Source organism: Cajanus cajan, chromosome 1 (assembly GCF_000230855.2).
Source record: "Cajanus cajan strain Asha chromosome 1, NIPB_CcT2T_4, whole genome shotgun sequence".
Lineage (NCBI taxonomy): Eukaryota > Viridiplantae > Streptophyta > Magnoliopsida > Fabales > Fabaceae > Cajanus > Cajanus cajan.
The window spans coordinates 5,848,833-5,864,168 of NC_138517.1; the positions used below are offsets into that span (position 1 = coordinate 5,848,833).

At 35.7% G+C, this 15,336-nt stretch overlaps 1 long non-coding RNA gene across 1 annotated transcript; it reads right to left on the reverse strand.

The window, feature by feature from the left end:
• Positions 1 to 760: 760 nt before the first annotated feature.
• On the reverse strand, positions 761 to 3,986 carry LOC145957244 (uncharacterized). The gene is made up of 2 exons (XR_014433548.1): positions 1,716 to 3,986; positions 761 to 1,234 (listed from the first exon to the last, which is right to left on the reverse strand). It is a non-coding gene; the product is annotated as an uncharacterized LOC145957244 (long non-coding RNA).
• Between the last annotated feature and the right edge of the window lie 11,350 nt (positions 3,987 to 15,336).

Consider the following 15,336-nt stretch of genomic DNA (forward strand, 5'->3'; position numbering starts at 1 on the left):
AATGGCAATATCGTACTTTCATATTCATGGCTAAAGGAAGCAATAATTCAAACCTTACTTTTTACATAAATTAAGATATCTATGAAATAACAAGTGATCAACTCGTTCACAAGATGCCTGTTAGTCCATACTCCATATACATTAAGACCCCATTTCAAAGGTTTTTGGTTTTATTGTTTCATGAAAGCAAACACCTCAAATTTGAGTTCAATAAAAAATAATAATAACAATAACGGTGCTTATTCTAAGTGCTTTTTTGATTTGAGAAGCACCCTAGTTATAATAGTTGCCTTTTATATAGGGCCCAAACAGTAGTGAGAGTATTTATGAAAGTGAAGTGGTTGAGTAGTTTAAGTTGTTACACGTAGGGAATTAGCTTAAATAATATGAAAATTGAGAGGGAAGGTGAGGTGTTCAGATTTGTTAGCATTGAAAACAGAGTAGTAGCTCAGTTGTAAAAGGGGAAATCTTTGGAAGGAGGATTCTCTCCTTTAGCCTCTGTTACAATTTCAGCAAAGCATTACAAACATGTTCTTTCTCTTTTCTCTTTTTTTTTCATCATCTCCCTTTAATCTTCATTCTATTTTTGGTTTGTAACACCTCTTCTATTTGAAACCTGAATCAATACAATTTTACGATATCTGTACTATTTTTTGTAATTTTACATACTTTTTTGCTATAAGGATTAGTTTCAATACGATGGAATATCAACTCATTCCAAAGCTAATCAACAGTGAATGATGAAGTGCCACATAATTAATAAAATAAATAAATGATATATTAAGGATTAAACAATAAATATACCAATTTAAAAATATTTAAATTAATAACAATTAAATAAAAAGCTAAAATTAAAAAATCCACATTTTTTCTCACTCTTTACCTTACACCTCTCTTTTAATTGTTCCACTGTCGTCTCATTCTAATTTTTCCAAATTTCCATTGCCACACGTAGCACGAAACTATATATGATAACAATGTAGAACATATACCCCAAAATCTGCTTACTAATTCTTCATTTCATAGAGTCTAACTATTTCCTTGAGTGAATTACAATCATCAAAGTAACAAATATCAGTAGCAATATGCTATATAAGGATGCTTTGGTGAAACTATATCATATCAATGCTCCAATTCAAAATAAAATCTTTCAATTTGCTGCTTTTCTTTCAATGGCATCCTTTCTTTGATACAATTTGAGGAGGAAGGCATAGTGAGCACCGAGAAACCCCAACTAAGAAAAGAGAGAGACCAAAAAATTAAGACTTTTGTTTTAATTTTAGTTTCTTATTTAACTGTTTTTCAATTTGATCTTTCAAAATTAATATATTTATTGTTTAGTCCCTAATGTATATTATTTATTTAATTTATTTAATGATGTGCCACTTTGTCATTCACCATTTGTGCATTCTAGAATGAGTAAGTGTTCCACCGTATCTGAACTCATTTTCTTCTTTTATGCACTAAAAAAATTGTTTTTTTTGAAGTGAAATTCATAGAAGATTTTATATTATTTTTATCTACCAAATTCCTGAATGAACTTTATAGTAGTTTTTTAAAAGCACCTACAAGACATAAGCTTTTAAATCAACATCATTCTCATATGAGGCCTAAACCTATCAGGAGAAGCTGAACCAAATGAATCATACAATGCACTATCAATATTAGCAAAATAAATAAAATAATAATAATAAAAGATATGAAAGCATGCCTACCTTGAAGTCAAAGGCTTGCTGAGTTGATTCGAGATATATGCTACTGCATTCAGATCTAGAATCTCCTTCTCTCCTTGGTCTAAAACATATCATAAAATTGCAGTCTTTTGTTATTGCTACTATTAGGTAGTCCTTCACAATTCTCAAGCTTTCATCCAACGAAGCATAATGCAAAGAGAAATATCTTGAGTTGCTCTTTACTCAATTCTCTACGTATCATGCACTGTTGACAAGTTATGTCATAATATGCATGGATAGCTCCTTCTATGTCAACATTATCAAGCTTCTAAACCTCTAGGAGCCGATCAAGGACTCCTAATTTTTTGACAGCCTTAGCAACAAGAGTAAGCAAGTTCTCTGTACAGTGACCATCATCAGCTCAAATGACAAACTTAAGGGCATCTTCAAATGCTATAATTATGGATTTCTGTAGCATATTCATTGTATTCAATATTATATCATACTTAATACTTTCATATTTTCCAGTTTAGTAAAATCTTGAATTTCTGAATACTATAATTATGAATGCAGGAATTCCTTCCAATATAGCTAAAATAAGCTATGGAGATAGCGTACGATAGTTTCTTCATCTATAGTATTTTCTCTTCAGATAGTTAAGAGTTGTAGGATTTCTTCATTATTTATACACCATAGAGGAATTATAAACATACATTGCTATCATAGCTTGAAATTGAATTTCATTTGTGTGCATTATTTAAAACTAAAGAACAGTTGAAGTTCTAGATACAGCATAATGTATGCATGTATTCCAATTAAAAAAAAACTATTGTAATTTCATCCTCCCAAGTAGGGGTCACTCACATGTACTACAAGATGATGAACACTTCTCGTTCCGGCATTTAAGAACCCACACTTTAAACAAGTTACCTATGGTTTTATTAAAATGCACAAGTGTTACTAATACAAGCTAATGTTGCATCTTAGGTACAAAAGACAACAATTTTGAGTATTGAAATTTTGACAACCATTTCAGCTGAAATCAGTTCCAGGCCCCAGGATGACAGAGCCTCTTGACACCCTATTACTCATACAATGAAGACAGCTCAATTTTCCAGTTTGCATATGGCCTTTTGGCTAAATGGTAGGGGTTTTTATTAGAGGTTGGTGCAATTTTAACAAAATTGGCCTATTTGTGATGTAAACAAAACCAAATACTTGTCAAAACATGGTTCCAAGCCCTAAACCCCAAACCCCGCAATCATTCACAATCCTCATGAAATCACTTGCAAATTGAACAAAGCAACCATTAAATTCAATTCCATTTCGAAGTATTTCATCCAAAATATCTATAGTGGCATCCAAACGCTAAATTATCGCGATTATTGGAAACGTTGGCCTTCGAATTCGTCCAAGCTCAAACGCGTGACTTTCTCGAACTGAAACCCCACTCCATCCCCTTAGTCCTCGCGTTCTTCCTCTTCCTCACATGGATCCCCCTTCGAGTGCAGCACGTCGCCCACACACTCCCCCACTCCTCCACCTCCAACCTTCGCGACGCCGCCGCCAGCCTCGTCCGCTTCCTCCCCTCACGCGCCGCCAAGGACAACCACGACTGGCTCTTCGACCCCATGATGCTGGCCCTTGTTTCCAGCGTCAAAGGTACAAATCAAACAAATCAGGTGCGCCTCGCTTCATATGTGAGAAATTCGAGCCGAGAAATTGATAGGGAATCACAGACACCACGATTGTAACGAGACTTTCCTCGTTTGCGACGATGCCACCAAGTTTAGGGTAAACAATAAGCATTCAACCTTCTAATCAATTTTTCTTTTTTCTTTACACAAAATATTAAAAATGGGAAATGGGAAATTCTTAGATTAAATTATTTAACAATAAGTTTTTTATTTTTATTCTTTTAAAAATAATATAAAAAAATGGTTCCCACGTATGACATGAAAAATTAGAACAAGTATTTAAAGATTGTAATAGTTTTAAACGGCTGAAAATATAATTCTTTTGTAGCGGTTAAAATAACTGTAGAATTATAATATCTTGTGGCAGTTTTTTGAAATCACCAAAAAAAAAAAAAAATCCTACTAATTACATAATTTTGTTAAAGGTTCGTGAAGGCTCTTTCAACACTTAAACAAATGGGCATGCCATGGCAAGAAAAATGTAAGGGTTGGTTATTATTAGTTGACCATGGAGAGTGGTTACTTTAATTATGTGAAGAAATGTCATAAATGCTAGACATATATTGATAACATCAATGTTCCATCAACTTTTCTTAGTGTTTTGTCATCACCTTGGCCATTTTCGATGTGGGAAATGAATGTCATTGATCCTATTAAGCCAAAAGAGTTAAACAAACATCACTTCACTCTGGTTCCAATTGACTATTTCATCAAATGGGTTGAAGTCGCTTCATGTGCCCATGTGACTCAAAACGTGATTGTAAAGTTCATCAAAAGAAAGTTAATTTGTTGTTACGATGTGCCAGTAAGTTCAGAACTTACTAACAACGTAACCAACTTGAACAACAAGATGGTGACAAAATTATGTGTTAACTTTAAAATTTAGCACCATAACTCTTTCCCATATTGCTGAAGATGAACGGAGAAGTTAAATAGCAAATAAGAACATCAAAAAGATTATTCAGAAAATGGTGGTGACATACAAAGATTGGCACGATATGCTTCCATTTGCCTTACATGGATATTATATCTCAGTTTGCACCTCAATTGAGGCAATCCCAATCTTTTCGATTGAGGTTCAAATCTCATCTTTAAGAGTATTAATAGAAGCAGAATTAGAAAAACAGAATGGGTTCAATTGTCATGGCCAATTATACCAAAAAAAGATTAAAGAAAGCATTTGAAAAAAAAGTACACCCTAGGAAATTTTGAGAAAGAGACTTAGTGTTTAAGAAAATTCTACAAGTCTAGAAAGATCATCTTGGTAAGTGGGCACCAAATTAAGAAGGACCTTATATAGTTAAGAAGGATTTCTCTAGAAGAGCCCTAATCCTCAAACATGGATGGCAGAGATCTCTCGCATCCTATAAATTTTGATGTGGTGAAGGAATATTATGCCTAAAAAAACGAGCTTACTAGATTGAAAACCTAAAATGATAATTTAGGAAAAAGTTAGAGTGACTTTCTAGGTTGAAAACTCAAAAGAGTGATCTAGGGAAAAATAAAATAAAATAAAGTAAAAAATGGCATAACATAAGTACTTTGTTGAATTTTCAACTAGCACTATAAAAAAAACACTTATTACCGACAGACTTTTTCCCACGGATAAATATCCGTCTAAAAAATAACATTACTGACGGATATTTCCGACGAATATGTGTCCGTCAGAAACATAATTGATTCTAACGAATATTATGCACGAATTTTTTTCATCTGAAATTTCAGATGAATATTATCCACGGATTTTTTCTGTGGAAAATTATGATATTTCAGACAAATATTTCCCACGGATTATCTATCTAAAACATTGTTCATAAAAATTGGGAAAAAAAATTCGTCGGTAACTTAAAAAAATTTAATGATAAAAGATTAACAAATTAAATTCTTAAGTACTTAACTAATTTTCTCATGCTAATTAATTTACCATACCAACTATTATATATATATATATAATTTATAATTAAATGATAGTATAAAATAATAATTTACTATCAATATATTTTAAATATTATATAGTTAATTTTATTTAAATTGAGAAATATATAATTAGTGAAATGATATTGATGCATGATAGTCTAAGATTAAAAGATAATTTCTTAACATTTATAATAATTTTACCAATTTTGAACTATATTGTTTTTAATAAAACAAGAGTATTTTTTAATACAATTTTAAATGATTTTTTAAAAATATTATCAACAATACCTACAAAATTGCCGACGTTATTACCGACGGATGTATCCATGAGTAATTATTTTTTATTAATAATTTATTTTAAAAATAATAAAATTAATTCATAAATAATTATGATAAATAAAAATTAAATTAGATAATTACTCACAAAATTACCCACGGATGTATCCGTAGGTAATTACCGACAGATTTATCCGTGAGTAATTACCGATAAAATAAATATCTAAGGTGACAATTTCTTAAAGGTAAAATAAATATTTGTAAAGTTATATAATTTTGCACAATTAATTTAAAGTATTATTTTTAACGGGTATTATACAATATTAATACTTATTAATACTTCTCTAATTAACTTTCGAACTCAACTCTAATTTCAGAATCCAATTTTTAAGATTTTTTCAATATTTTCTCTTTTAAAATAAAATATTAGTGACAATTTCATTAAAAAAATAATAATTTTGTTTCATTCTCGTGGCGACGAAAAGGTCCTTTACAAACATATCTGAGAGACATTTATACTGAAAAAATCTTAACTAACATAGATCGACTAAGTCCTGACGTTGGTGTGTCTCACGTTCTTCATTTTGATCCTGTTTTCTAGGAGACGCTCCTAGATAGTGTCTTCTTCAAATTTTACACTTTTTAATTGCCTAGATTATGATCCTTTCCTCAAACCATTGATCTATCATTTCAAAATCCAATTGTGAATTCCACACTAAAAGGCCAAATTCTTAGCTCAAGATATATATCCTATCATTCACTAGAAATATGGGCCAAAGATATTTAACTACATTTTCAGCCTTATCCATTCGACTAACTGATTTTTGCCTAACATATTTTGAACTATAAAAATTTCTGTGATTTTGATTTAGTGTAATCAGATATCCTAAAATTTATTTAGTATGTGTACCTGTCTGAAGGGCACACTGATAATCTTCTAGTACTTTGAGGGCTGAACGAATGCTCCAAGCGAATATTCTAGTGAGGGGGAGGTACCTGCAAAAGGCACTCCGACGTTCAAGTCAGGACAAAGCACAGATATCTAGTAATTAATGAACAGTGACGTTTGTAATACCCATTTTTTTTATTATTAATTATCAATGGCATTTTCGTAAATTTTATGAAGGTATAGGGGTATTCTTGTAATTTTAGTACTGATGGCATTTTCGCAATTTTAAAAAAAAATTTAAGGGGTGTTTTGGAAACTTGGAACGGGCCGTTCCAAAAGTAAAACGGGCCGTTCCAAGCTTAAAAATTATACTAAATTTTTTTAGTGAGAACGGGCCCAGAACGGGCCGTTCCAAAAGGAGAACAGGCCGTTCTGACTTTGGAACGGGCCATTCTGGAGGGAGAACGGGCCGTTCCGGAGGGAGAACGGGCCGTTCTGGATGAGTCTCGGAACGGGCCGTTCTGATTTTAGAACGGGCCGTTCTGCTTTTTGGGAACGGGCCGTTTCGATTTTGGAACGGGCCGTTCCAGTTCAAAAATTTGCGTACATTTGAAAGATTCGGAACGGGTCGTTCCGAATTCAATACGGGCCGTTCCGGGTGACTCTGGTTGCCTATAAATAGGGGCCAGGGGGCGTGAAAAAAAATATACTGAGGGAAGTGAAAATCTTAGAGAAGAGAGAGAGAGAGAAAGAGAAGGGAGAGAGAGAGAGAAAGAAAAGAAAAGAGGAGAGAGAAAGAGGAATCCAGTAGAGGAGGTTCTGCCAGGGGAGAGAAAAGAGGAGGGAGAAGAGGAGATTCTGCCCGAGTTTCGGTCCTTGCTTAAGGAGAGAGGTGGAGGTTCTGCCCGAGTTTCGGTTCTTGTTTAAGCAAGAAAGAGGAGAAGGTTCTGCCCGAGTTTCAGTTCAGGTTTATCCAAGTAAGGGTAGTGCTTATAAAATTAATCTAGTATATATGAGCATGATAGGAATAGTATAATTTTAATATGCTATTTTATGTGGAGATTTTCATTTCATATAGTATAATTTGGATCAATTGATGGTTGTTTTGGATATTTAATTATTTATATTATCATTATATTGACAAATTGGCATGGTTATGGTTATGTTTAATTATGGAATATGCTATGTGTATGTGGTTTGGAAAAGTAAATAGGACTTAAAGGAGTAAGGTTATGGTATGGATTAGATCTCTTGGTGAGATCAGGATATAATCTTTGGAAAAATATGAAATTTGGGAATCCCATGGTGAGGATTCCAATGTGGAACTTTTCCAAAGATTATATGATAAACCACTTCAGATGTTAGGTGGATTCTGAAGTACTCCTTTAAGTATTCTATTTGCTACCGGTATGGGGGCAAGGCCGAGTCATATCGATGGATGAAGTGGCCATGATCACCAGGGTTACGTGACGACGTAATCCAACTGTATATTTTCCATGAGAGGTTAGGCGTGAGACATGGGTTGCTGACATGTTTCACCGTATCAACACTTGGTTTGGATGGTGTTGAGGCCAACATTTGGTTTGGATGTGTTGGTTACATCATGTGGATTATACAGTGGTGTGACTTTGTTTTGGATGTGGAATATGTATACATATGGTATGGATTGTATACGTTGGTTATGGATTTTCTTATTATCATAAAATATGTATGCATTGACATGGATGTGTATACAATATATTGGTTTAAATTTAGAATGGAAATGACTTTTTGGCATGGATAAATAATGTGGATAAATATCTGTTTAATGATATTTTATTATGATATACTATGGTTGGTTTTATATGTGCTAACCCTTATGTTTCCATGTGGTTTGGACTGTGATGATCTCACTATGTGGGGGAGCAGATCAGGTGTGAGGCCTTGGGATAGCAAGGAGTCTTTTGGGGTAGCTGCTTTGAGAAGTGGCTAGACGTAGAGCTTGACCGGCACCTAGGGTGTCTAACTTATATTTCATGATGTTACTATTGGATTACTGTATAATTTTACTAAGAATGACTCTGATATAATTATGTTTGATATTATGAAACAATTTTTACACTCTAGCGTAGCTGGCTTTTGCTCTATTTTCTTTATTTTATATTATTTTATTTTGGCTGGTTATTAATGTGACGACCTAGGGTGGGTCGTTACAATTTTGGTATCAAAGCTGGTCGAGTCTCTTTAGGGTTTGTGGGAAATGGTCTTATTATGTTTCTGTTGAGTGGAAATAGATTTTTTTTGAAAGGAATTTCTTATGTGTTTTAGTGTAAACTCATGGGTTCCTTGATCTTTTATCTTTATTAGGATGGTTGGTAGGGGAAACCATTCTCATCCTTCTTCAGGTGTAGATGAGCGGCAGATTGCTCAGGCTATGGAGCTAATTGCTGCTGCTATTGGACAACAGAATACTTTGTTGGCTCAGATGGAGACCAACCGGGCTGCAGCTGAAGCAGCTAGGACTGAAGTACCTGATGAGTATAGAGGCTTGTCAGAGTTCAGAAAAGGGAATCCTCCTCAATTTACAGGTGTTAATGGACCTGAAGTTGCTGATCAATGGATTGAGGAGATGGAGAAAATCTTTATGGTGATGCATTGTCCTGAGGAAAGGAAGCTGGTTTATGCTGTTTATATGTTGGTGGGTGAGGCTAGTTTCTGGTGGAAAGGTGCTCAAGCTATGATGGAAGCTAGAGGGGAGGTGATAAATTGGGAAAATTTCAAAAAGGTATTCCTAGAGAAATATTTTCCAGATAGCGCCAGATATGCTAAGGAAGCTGAATTTTTGAGATTGCAACAAGGAAATATGTCAGTACAAGAGTATGTGGTCAAGTTTGAACACTTGGCTAGGTATTATTCTCAAGCTATCACTGAAGCCTGGAGATGCAGGAAGTTTAGTGAGGGTCTAAGATTTGAGCTGAAAAAGACTATTGTCCCTATGGAAATTATGGAGTTCCCAGTTCTAGTTGAAAAGGCAAAAACAGTTGAGAGATTTGAAGGAGGAAATAGAGTGGCAAAGGGTCTAGAGGGATCATCTGGATTTGGGAGGGGGAAACACCCTCAAAAGAGACCATCTCAGTTTCAAATTGAAAATGCTAATAAGAAATCAATGGGGACTACTACTACAAGAGATGTTCAGAGTATTAGATGTTATATCTGTGGAGGCCCACATATGATGAAGGACTATCCTACAAAGAACTATACGTGTTTTAAATGTGGCAAGGTGGGTCACATGGCTAAAGATTGCAATGTCAAAAATATTCCAGCTAGAGAGAACCAGAAAGTGGATCGGCCTACTGCAGCAGGTCGTGTCTTTGCTTTAACAGGTGCTGAAGCTGAAACGACATCTGAGCTGGTAAAAGGAAAGGGCAAAGCTGATGGTAATGATATTTCTATTTTATTTGATTCTAGTGCTTCACATTCTTTTATTTCTTATGAATGCGTGGCAAGGTTAAACTTAGTTGTGAGTTCCTTGTGTGTGGATCTAGTTGTTTCTACCCCAGCTTCAGGGTCTATTTTGACTTCTGAGGTTTGTTTGAGATGTCCAGTGGAGGTGGAAGGGCGTTGTTATAAAGTGAATTTGTTTTGTTTACCTCTATCCGATTTGGATGTGATTTTAGGGATGGATTGGCTTTCTGCCAATAGGATTTTGATAGATTGTTCAGAGAAGAAATTAACCTTTCCTACTGATGAACAGGAGAGATTTATTTCTAATAGACAGGTGGATGGGTTGTTGAAGGATGGAGCTCTTGGGTTTATGATCTTATCTTTTATTAGTGTAGAGAATGAAAAGTTGTTGAATAATATTGATGTTGTTAGAGAATTTCCAGAGGTTTTTCCGGATGATGTTCCGGGATTACCACCAAAGCGAGAGTTAGAGTTTAGTATTGATCTTATACCAGGGGCGGGACCAGTGTCCATTTCTCCTTATAGAATGGCACCAGCGGAGTTATCTGAATTGAAGAAGCAGGTTGAAGAACTTTTGGAGAAGCAGATGATCAGACCTAGTGTATCTCCGTGGGGAGCACCAGTATTATTGGTAAAGAAGAAGGATGGTGGTGTGAGGTTATGTGTGGATTACAGGCAGTTAAATAAATTGACAATCAAGAATAAATATCCATTGCCAAGAATAGATGATTTGATGGATCAGTTAAGGGGAGCTACTATTTTCTCCAAGATTGATTTGAGATTTGGGTATCACCAGATTCGGGTAAAGGAGGAGGACATACCAAAGACTGCTTTCAGGACTCGGTATGGCCATTATGAGTATGTTGTCATGCCTTTTGGAGTGACGAATGCTCCAGCTATTTTCATGGATTATATGAATAGGATTTTCAGACCCTTTCTGGATAAGTTTGTGGTGGTGTTCATTGATGATATTCTGGTTTATTCTAGATCTATGGAGGAACATAGAGAACATCTGAGGATAGTTTTGCAGGTATTGAAGGAGAAACAGTTATTTGCAAAGTTGTCAAAATGTGAGTTTTGGTTATCTGAAGTTAAGTTCTTGGGTCATGTGATTTCTGCACAAGGAATTGCAGTTGATCCTACTAAGGTGGAAGCGATTTTGAGGTGGGAGCGTCCAAAATCAGTTACTGAAATTAGAGGTTTTGTGGGATTGGCTGGCTATTATAGAAGATTCATAGAAGGATTTTCTAAAATAGTTATGCCTTTGACACAGCTGACTAGGAAGGATCATCCTTTTATATGGACGGAGGAGTGTGAAAGGATTTTTCAAGAGTTAAAGGAAAAGTTGACTTCATCTCCAGTGTTGATTCTGCCAGATCCTAATAAATCTTTTGAGGTTTATTGTGATGCATCTCATCAAGGTTTAGGATGTGTTCTTATGCAAGATAGACAGGTTGTGGCTTATGCATCTAGGCAGTTAAAGACTCATGAACGAAATTATCCTACGCATGATCTAGAGTTGGCTGTGGTGGTTTTTGCTTTGAAGATTTGGAGACATTATCTCTATGGAGCAAAGTTTGATGTGTTTAGTGATCATAAGAGTTTGAAATATTTGTTTGATCAGAAAGAGTTAAATATGAGGCAAAGGAGGTGGATTGAGTTTTTGAAAGATTATGACTTTCAGTTAATGTACCATCCAGGTAAAGCAAATGTGGTGGCAGATGCTTTGAGTAGAAAATCTCTTCATATGTCTTACATGATGGTTAAAGAGATGGAGTTAGTAGAGAAATTCAGGGATATGAATCTTAATGTTGTGATTGCCTCAGATTTTATTAGTTGTGGTATGACTACCATAACTAGTGATTTCTTGGAGATGGTGAAACAAAAACAAGTTCAGGATACGAGATTGAATAAGGTTAGAGAGTTGTTGGGTTCTGAGAAAGCTGAAGGATTTGAACAAGATATGGATGGAATCTTGAGGTACAAGGGTAGAGTTTGTATTCCACAAGATGAGGAGTTGAAGAAGTTGATACTTGAGGAAGGTCATAAAAGTAAGTTGAGTGTACATCCGGGTATGACAAAAATGTATCAAGATTTGAAGAAAATGTTCTGGTGGAATGGTATGAAGAGGGAGATAGCTGAGTATGTTGCATCTTGCATTGTGTGTCAAAAAGCTAAAGTAGAACATCAAAAACCAGGAGGTTTGTTACAAATGATGGAAGTGCCAGAATGGAAATGGGATAGTATAACCATGGATTTTGTTGTTGGATTACCAAGGTCTGCTAAGAATTGTGATTCTATTTGGGTGATCGTGGATAGATTAACTAAGTGTGCTCATTTCCTTCCAATGAATATAAAGTGGTCCTTGGAAAAGTTAACTCAATTGTATATTAAGGAGATTGTTAGATTACATGGTGTACCCTCCAGTATCATCTCTGATAGGGATCCTCGTTTTACATCCCGATTTTGGCAAAGTTTGCATCAAGCGTTAGAGACTAAGTTGAGGCTCAGTTCTGCTTATCACCCACAAACTGATGGGCAGTCTGAGAGGACTATCCAATCTTTGGAGGACTTGTTGAGGGCTTGTATTTTGGATCATCTAGGGAATTGGGAAGAGATGTTGCCTTTGGTCGAGTTCACTTATAATAACAGTTTTCATGCAAGTATAGGAATGGCACCATTTGAGGCTCTGTATGGGAGGAAATGTCGAACACCTTTGTGTTGGTTTAAAGAGGGAGAATCAGTGATGGTGGGGCCAGAGATCATCTTACAGACTACTGAAAAGGTGAAACAAATTCAGGAAAGAATGAAAGCTGCTCAGAGTCGGCAAAAGTCTTATGCAGACAAGAGGAGGAAACCTTTGGAGTTTTCAGAAGGAGAACATGTGTTTTTGAAAGTAACTCCTACCACAGGTGTGGGAAGAGCTATCAAAGCTAAGAAGTTGAATCCTAAGTTTATTGGGCCGTATCAAATTCTCAAGAGGATTGGACCAGTGGCATATCAGATTGCATTACCTCCATTCCTTTCTAATCTGCATGATGTGTTCCATGTTTCACAACTGAAGAAATATATTCACGATCCAAGTCATGTATTGGAATCAGAGGCAGTACAAGTTAAGGAGAATTTAACTTTTGAGAAACAGCCAGTTTCAGTGGCAGATAAGAAAGTTAAATAGTTGCGAGGTAAATCTATCAATTTGGTGAAAGTTATTTGGGATGAGATTACTAATGAAGCTACTTGGGAGTTGGAGGAAAGGATGAAGGATCAATATCCATATCTCTTTTAGAGTAAGTGAATTTTCGAGGATGAAAATTTTTGTTGTTGGAGAGAATTGTAATACCCATTTTTTTTATTATTAATTATCAATGGCATTTTCGTAAATTTTATGAAGGTATAGGGGTATTCTTGTAATTTTAGTACTGATGGCATTTTCGCAATTTTAAAAAAAATTTAAGGGGTGTTTTGGAAACTTGGAACGGGCCAAAAGTAAAACGGGCCGTTCCAAGCTTAAAAATTATACTAAATTTTTTTAGTGAGAACGGGCCCAGAACGGGCCGTTCCAAAAGGAGAACAGGCCGTTCTGACTTTGGAACGGGCCATTCTGGAGGGAGAACGGGCCGTTCCGGAGGGAGAACGGGCCGTTCTGGATGAGTCTCGGAACGGGCCGTTCTGATTTTAGAACGGGCCGTTCTGCTTTTTGGGAACGGGCCGTTTCGATTTTGGAACGGGCCGTTCCAGTTCAAAAATTTGCGTACATTTGAAAGATTCGGAACGGGCCGTTCCGAATTCAATACGGGCCGTTCCGGGTGACTCTGGTTGCCTATAAATAGGGGCCAGGGGGCGTGAAAAAAAATATACTGAGGGAAGTGAAAATCTTAGAGAAGAGAGAGAGAGAGAAAGAGAAGGGAGAGAGAGAGAGAAAGAAAAGAAAAGAGGAGAGAGAAAGAGGAATCCAGTAGAGGAGGTTCTGCTAGGGGAGAGAAAAGAGGAGGGAGAAGAGGAGATTCTGCCCGAGTTTCGGTCCTTGCTTAAGGAGAGAGGTGGAGGTTCTGCCCGAGTTTCGGTTCTTGTTTAAGCAAGAAAGAGGAGAAGGTTCTGCCCGAGTTTCAGTTCAGGTTTATCCAAGTAAGGGTAGTGCTTATAAAATTAATCTAGTATATATGAGCATGATAGGAATAGTATAATTTTAATATGCTATTTTATGTGGAGATTTTCATTTCATATAGTATAATTTGGATCAATTGATGGTTGTTTTGGATATTTAATTATTTATATTATCATTATATTGACAAATTGGCATGGTTATGGTTATGTTTAATTATGGAATATGCTATGTGTATGTGGTTTGGAAAAGTAAATAGGACTTAAAGGAGTAAGGTTATGGTATGGATTAGATCTCTTGGTGAGATCAGGATATAATCTTTGGAAAAATATGAAATTTGGGAATCCCATGGTGAGGATTCCAATGTGGAACTTTTCCAAAGATTATATGATAAACCACTTCAGATGTTAGGTGGATTCTGAAGTACTCCTTTAAGTATTCTATTTGCTACCGGTATGGGGGCAAGGCCGAGTCATACCGATGGATGAAGTGGCCATGATCACCAGGGTTACGTGACGACGTAATCCAACTGTATATTTTCCATGAGAGGTTAGGCGTGGGACATGGGTTGCTGACATGTTTCACCGTATCAACACTTGGTTTGGATGGTGTTGAGGCCAACATTTGGTTTGGATGTGTTGGTTACATCATGTGGATTATACAGTGGTGTGACTTTGTTTTGGATGTGGAATATGTATACATATGGTATGGATTGTATACGTTGGTTATGGATTTTCTTATTATCATAAAATATGTATGCATTGACATGGATGTGTATACAATATATTGGTTTAAATTTAGAATGGAAATGACTTTTTGGCATGGATAAATAATGTGGATAAATATCTGTTTAATGATATTTTATTATGATATACTATGGTTGGTTTTATATGTGCTAACCCTTATGTTTCCATGTGGTTTGGACTGTGATGATCTCACTATGTGGGGGAGCAGATCAGGTGTGAGGCCTTGGGATAGCAAGGAGTCTTTTGGGGTAGCTGCTTTGAGAAGTGGCTAGACGTAGAGCTTGACCAGCACCTAGGGTGTCTAACTTATATTTCATGATGTTACTATTGGATTACTGTATAATTTTACTAAGAATGACTCTGATATAATTATGTTTGATATTATGAAACAATTTTTACACTCTAGCGTAGCTGGCTTTTGCTCTATTTTCTTTATTTTATATTATTTTATTTTGGCTAGTTATTAATGTGACGACCTAGGGTGGGTCGTTACAACGTTACCTCGTGATATGAGCTATTTATACTGACATTGATGGGCCCGGACTCCCATGAGCCCTACAATAGGATTATCATTTTAGGTAATACGCCTCTA